The sequence below is a fragment of the Triticum urartu genome, chromosome 5A (genome assembly GCF_056163025.1).
Source record: "Triticum urartu cultivar PI428250 chromosome 5A, HENAU_Tu73, whole genome shotgun sequence".
NCBI classification, from domain to species: Eukaryota; Viridiplantae; Streptophyta; class Magnoliopsida; order Poales; family Poaceae; genus Triticum; species Triticum urartu.
In genome coordinates this window covers 140,828,214-140,835,749 of record NC_141877.1, presented here as the reverse complement: position 1 = coordinate 140,835,749, position 7,536 = coordinate 140,828,214, and positions in this window count along the sequence as shown.

Here is a 7,536-nt window from a genome sequence, read left to right as displayed (position 1 = left end):
GTGACAACTTCATGAAGACACGATGATGGAGATCATGATGATGGAGATCATGGTGTCATGCCGGTAACGATGATGATCATGGAGCCCCGAAGATGGAGATCAAGAGGAGCAAAGTGATGATGGCCATATCATGTCACTATTTGATTGCATGTGATGTTTATCATGTTTATGCATCTTGTTTACTTAGAACGACGGTAGTAAATAAGATGATCCCTCATTAAAATTTCAAGAAAGTGTTCCCCCTAACTGTGCACCGTTGCGACAGTTCGTTGTTTCAATGCACCACGTGATGATCGGGTGTTTGATTCAAACGTTCACATACAACGGGTGTAAGACAGATTTACACATGCAAACACTTAGGTTGACATGACGAGCCTAGCATGTACAGACATGGCCTCGGAACACAGAAGACCGAAAGGTCGAGCATGAGTCATATGGTAGATACGATCAACATGAAGATGTTCACCGATGTTGACTAGTCCGTCTCACGTGATGATCGGACACGGCCTAGTTGACTCGGATCATGTAATCACTTAGATGACTAGAGGGATGTCTATCTGAGTGGGAGTTCATAAGATGAACTTAATTATCCTGAACATAGTCAAAAGATCTTTGCAAATTATGTCGTAGCTCGCGTTTCAGTTCTACTGTTTAGATATGTTCCTAGAGAAAATTTAGTTGAAAGTTGATAGTAGGAATTATGCGGACTAGGTCCGTAAACTGAGGATTGTCCTCATTGCTTCATAGAAGGCTTATGTCCTTAATGCACCGCTCAGTGTGCTGAACCTCGAACATTGTCTGTGGATGTTACGAACATCTGACATACACGTTTTGACAACTACGTGATAGTTCAGTTAAACGGTTTAGAGTTGAGGCACCGAAGATGTTTTGAAATGTCGCAAAACATATGAGATGTTTTGAGGGCTCAAATTGGGATTTCAGGCTCGTTCCCACATCAAGAGGTATAAGACCTCCGACGATTTTCTTAGCCTGCAAACTAAGGGAGAAAAGCTCAATTGTTGAACTTGTGCTCAGATTGTCTGAGTACAACAATCGCTTGAATCGAGTGGGAGTTGATCTTCCAGATGAAATAGTGATGGTTCTCCGAAGTCATTACCACCAAGCTGCTTGAGCTTCGTGATGAACTATAATATATCTAGGACATATATGATGATCCTTGAGATATTCGCGATGTTTGACACCACAAAAGTAGAAATCAAGAAGGAGCATCAATTGTTGATGGTTGGTGAAACCACTAGTTTCAAGAAGGGCAAGGGCAAGAAGGGATACTTCATGAAACGGCAATTTAGCTGCTGCTCTAGTGAAGAAACCCAAGGTTGAACCCAAACCCGAGACTAAGTGCTTCTGTAATAAGGGGAACAGCCACTGGAGCAAAATTACCCTAGATACTTGGTAGATCAGAAGGCTGGCAAGGTCGATAGAAGTATATTGGATATACATTGTGTTGATGTGTACTTTACTAGTACTCCTAGTAGCACCAGGGTATTAGATACCGGTTCGGTTGCTAAGTGTTAGTAACTCGAAATAAAAGCTACGGAATAAACGGAGACTAGCTAAAGGTGAGCTGACGATAAGTGTTGGAAGTGTTTCCAATGTTGATATGATCAAGCATCGCACGCTCCCTCTACAATCGAGACTGGTGTTAAACCTAAATAATTGTTATTTGGTGTTTGCGTTTTGCATAGATGTGATTGGATTATGTCTATCGCAATACGGTTATTCATTTAAGGAGAATAATGGTTACTCTGTTTATTTGAATAATACCTTCATTGGTCTTGCACCTAAAATGAATGTTTTATTGAATCTTGATCGTAGTGATACACATGTTCATGCCAAAAGATATAATATAGTAATGATAGTACCACCTACTTGTGGCACTGCCACTTAAGTCATATCGGTATAAAACGCATGAAGAAGCTCCATGTTGATGGATCTTTGGACTCACTCATTTTTGAAAAGTTTGAGACATGCGAACCATGTCTATTGGTGTATATGCATGAAGAAACTCCATGCAAATGGACCGTTTGGACTCACTTGATTTTGAATCACTTGAGACATGCAAATCATACCACATGGGCAAGATGACTGAAAGCCTCGGTTTCAGTAAAATGGAACTAGAAAGCAACTTGTTGGAAGTAATACATTTTGATGTGTGCAGTCCAATGAGTGCTGAGGCATGTAGTGGATATCGTTATGTTCTTACTTCACAGATGATTTGAGTAGATGTTGAGTATATTTACTTGATGAATCACGAGTCTGAATTATTGAAAGGTTCAAGTAATTTCAGGGTGAAGTTGAAAGATCGTCGTGACAAGAGGATAAAATATCTATGATATGATCATAGAGATGAATATCTGAATTACGAGTTTGGCACAAAATTAAGACATTGTGAAAATTGTTTCACAACTAATACAGCTGGAACACCATAGTGTGATGGTGTGTCCGAACATCATAACAGCACCCCATTGGATATGATGCATACCATGATGTCTCTTATCGAATTACCACAATAGTTTATGGGTTAGGCATTAGAGACAACCACATTCACTTTAAAAGGGGCACCACGTAATTCCGATGAGATGACACCGTATGAACTATGGTTTAGGGAAACCTAAGCTGTCATTTCTTAAAAGTTTGGGGCTGCGACGCTTATGCGAAAAAGTTTCAGGCTGATAAGCTCGAACCCAAAGCGGATGAATGCATCTTCATAGGACACCCAAAATAGTTGGGTATACCTACTGTCTCAGATCTGAAAACAATAAGGGATTGTTTCTAGAATCGGGTCCTTTCTCGAGGAAAAGTTTCTCTCGAAAGAATTGAGTGGGAGGATGGTGGAGACTTGATGATGTTATTGAACCGTCTCTTCAACTAGTGTGTGGCAGAGCACAGGGAGTTGTTCCTGTGGCACCTACACCAATTGAAGTGGAAGCTTATGATAGTGATCATGAAACTTCAGATCAAGTCACTACCAAACCTCGTAGGATGATAAGGATGCGTACTACTTCAGAATGGTACGTAATCCTGTCTTGGAAGTCATGTTGCTAGAAAACAATGAACCTACGAGCCATGGAGAAGCGATGGTGGGCCCGGATTCCGATAAATGGCTCGAGGCCATAAAATTCGAGGTAGGATCCATGTATGAAAACAAAGTGTAGACTTTGGAAGAACTACTTGATGGTCGTAAGGCTGTTGAGTACAAATGGATTTTAAAAGGAAGACAGACAATGATGGTAAGTGTCACCATTGAGAAAGCTCGACTTATCGTTAAGGTGTTTCCCGACAAGTTCAAGGAGTTGACTATGATGAGACTTTGTCATTCGTAGCGATGCTAAGAGTCTGTTGGAATTATATTAGCAATTACTGCATCATTTATGAAATCTTGCAGATAGGATGTCAGAACATTGTTTCCTCGACGATTTTTGAGGAAAGGTTGTATGTGATACAACCGGAAGGTTTTGTCAATCCTGAAAGATGCTAATAAGTATGCAAAGCTCCAGCTATCCTTCTAAGGACTGGAGTAAGCATCTCGGAGTTGGAATGTATGCTTTGATGAGATGATCAAAGATTTTGGGTTTATATAAAGTTTATGAGAAACTTGTATTTCCAAAGAAGTGAGTGGGAGCACTACAGAATTTCTGATGAATATATGTTGTTGACATATTGTTGATCAGAAATGATGTAGAATTTCTAGAAAGCATATAGGGTTATTTGGAAAGTGTTTTTCAATGGAAAGCCTGGATTAAGCTACTTGAGCATTGAGCATCAAGATCCATAAGGATAGATCAAAACGCTTAATGGTACTTTCAAATGAGCACATACCTTGACATGATCTTGAAGGTGTTCAAGATGGATCAGTCAAAGAAGGAGTTCTTGCCTAAGTTGTAAAGTATGAAGTTAAGACTTAAAGCTCGACCACGGCAGAATAGAGAGAAAGGACGAAGGTCGTCCCCTATGCTTAAGACATAGGCTCTACAGTATGCTATGCTGTGTACCGCACCTGATGTGTGCCTTGCCACATATCTGGCAAGAGGGTACAAAGGTAATCTAGGAGTAGATCACCAGATAGCGGTCTAAATTATCCTTAGAGGAATAAGGATATGTTTCTCGGTTATGGAGGTGATAAAGAGTTCAATGTAAAGAGTTACGTCGATGCAAGCTTAACACCTATCCGGATAGCTCTGAGTAGAGATACCAGATATGTATAATGGAGCAACAATTTAGAATAGCTCCAATAGAACAGTTATTTGAAATGGCTCCAAATATAGCGTAGTAGCTGCATCTACAAGATGACATAGAGATTTGTGAAGTACATACGGATCTGAAAGATTCAAACCCGTTGACTATAACATCTCTCACAAGCATAACATGATCAAACCCAGAACTCATTGAGTCTTAATCACATGATGATGTGAACTAGTTTAGTGACACTAGTAAACTCTTTGGATGTTGGTCACATGGCGATGTGACCTATGAGTGTTAATCACATGGCAATGTGAACTAGATTATTGACTCTAGTGCAAGTGGGAGACTGTTGGAAATATGCCCTAGAGGCAATAATAAATTAGTTATTATTATATTTCCTTGTTCATGATAATCGTTTATTATCCATGCTAGAATTGTATTGATAGGAAACTCAGATACATGTGTGGATACATAGACAACACCATGTCCCTAGTAAGCCTCTAGTTGACTAGCTCGTTGATCAATAGATGGTTACGGTTTCCTGACCATGGACATTGGATGTCATTGATAACGGGATCACATCATTAGGAGAATGATGTGATGGACAAGACCCAATCCTAAGCCTAGCACAAGATCATGTAGTTCGTATGCTAAAGCTTTTCTAATGTCAAGTATCATTTCCTTAGACCATGAGAGTGTGCAACTCCCAGATACCGTAGGAGTGCTTTGGGTGTACCAAACGTCACAACGTAACTGGGTGACTATAAAGGTGCACTACGGGTATCTCCGAAAGTGTCTGTTGGGTTGGCACGAATCGAGACTGGGATTTGTCACTCCGTGTAAACGGAGAGGTATCTCTGGGCCCACTCGGTAGGACATCATCATAATGTGCACAATGTGATCAGGGAGTTGATCACGGGATGATGTGTTACGGAACGAGTAAAGAGACTTGCTGGTAACGAGATTGAACAAGGTATCGGGATACCGACGATCGAATCTCGGGCAAGTATCGTACCGCTCGACAAAGGGAATTGTATACGGGATTGATTAAGTCCTTGACATCGTGGTTCATCCGATGAGATCATCGTGGAACGTGTGGGAGCCAACATGGGTATCCAGATCCCGCTGTTGGTTATTGACCGGAGAGTCATCTCGGTCATGTCTGCATGTCTCCCGAACCCGTAGGGTCTACACACTTAAGGTTCGGTGACGCTAGGGTTATAGAGATATTAGTATGCGGTAACCCGCAAGTTGTTCGGAGTCCCGGATGAGATCGCGGACGTCACGACGAGTTCCGGAATGGTCCGGAGGTAAAGAATTATATATAGGAAGTGCTATTTCGGCCATCGGGACAAGTTTCGGGGTCACCGGTATTGTACCGGGACCACCGGAAGGGTCCCGGGGGTCCACCGGGTGGGGCCACCTGCCCCGGGGGCCACATGGGCTGTAGGGGGTGCGCCTTGGCCTATATCGGCCAAGGGAACCAGCCCCAAGAGGCCCATGCGCCAAGAGTAGAGGAAAAGGGAGAGTCCTAAAAGGGGAAGGCACCTCCGAGGTGCCTTGGGGAGGATGGACTCCTCCCCCCCTTTGGCCGCACCCTTCCATGGAGGAAGGGGCAAGGCTGCGCCCTCCCCCTCTCCCTTGGCCCTATATATAGTGGGGGGAAGGGAGGACAACCATACCTAAGGCCTGGCGCCTCCCTCTCCCTCCCGTGACACATCTCCCTCCTCCCGCAGCGCTTGGCGAAGCCCTGTTGGAATCCCGCTACTTCCACCACCACGCCATCGTGCTGCTGGATCTCCATCAACCTCTCCTCCCCCCTTGCTGGATCAAGAAGGAGGAGACGTCGCTGCTCCGTACGTGTGTTGAACGCGGAGGTGCCGTCCGTTCGGCCCTAGGATCATCGGTGATTTGGATCACGATGAGTACGACTCCATCAACCCCGTTCTCTTGAACGCTTCCGCGCGCGATCTACAAGGGTATGTAGATCCACTCCTCCCTCGTTGCTAGATGACTCCATAGATTGATCTTGGTGATACGTAGAAAATTTTGAATTATTGCTACGTTCCCCAACACTAGGGCCATAGCCGTACGTACGCAAGTGCCTCCTTATTATGTACAACTATATTATTTTTTGCTTTCTCCTGGTTTCGTGACATCACGGTCGCACACCATTGTCAACCTATGTAGTCAATATAAACGAGAGAATTGCACAAGGTGCGGCCGACAGCTGGGACCAAGCAGCTCGAGCAGTATTTGTGTTTTGAGGCGTGAGCACTGCAGAGTTTTTCTTGGCGATGATTTCATTGTTGTTCAGAGGAGAGCAGGGTGTTAACTGGGCGGGCTGTGGCCCGTCTAGCCCAGGCCAGATATCTAGCCGAGATACTATTTTTTTCAAGATGAAAATGTCTAGCCCAGCTATACATCTTTTTGAGGAATACCCAGGCAAGGTCAACTTGTTATTCTCCGCCCCGCTGGGCTGCAAATCTTTCCTAGGAGGGATGCATTAGGCTTAACAGGAAATTGGGCTTTAAAAAATAATAAATGGGATGTAATTATAAAAACTCGGCAGTAACTATAAAAAATGCACCAAACACGAAATTAGTTCATAAAATATTATTTATGGATTTTGAAAATCTTAAATTTTCATTGTTGCGCGCAATGTTTCATTGGATTTTTACGTAATACAAATTTATATTTAATCTGACTAGAAATTTCGGGATAAAAATATTTGGGAGCCCATCAAAATGTGGGAAATTTTATTGAATTCTGTCTTCAACTGTTGCTTGAAATTATTAATCATTGTCCTAGCTAGAAAATGGGTTGTACTTTTAAAAAACTATAATTGGGTTGTTGTAAATTCCATTAGAATTCCAAAATGGGCTGACATTCTTACAAAACGCAAATGGGCTATAAGTTCTCTGCCATACACTTGTGGGCCTACTAAGTGACCCGTCCCCTAAAAAAATAAGTTGACGCATATGCAAGGCTTTGCCAACTTATTATAGTCAACACATGGTTCTAGCAGAAGTGGCCGTTGGATGTCTATCCAACGGATGTCGTGCTTCTTCTTCAATCTCGGATATTCTTAGCTTTGGCCGCCCAAAAAATGATTCCTCCCCTGACATCTGGGGTGCACCGTTTCGGAGGCTGACCTGTGGGCCTACTAAGTTGGAGCATACCAAGGGCTTTGTCAACTTAGTCAACAATAAACGTTTCTAGCTTCAGTGACCGTACGATGTCCATCCAACAGCCATAGTGCTTCTTCAACCTCTGGTCTTCTTGGTCCAGCCGCCCAAAGCAGCGCCGGTCGTGCCGCCTGCTCCTGCCTCC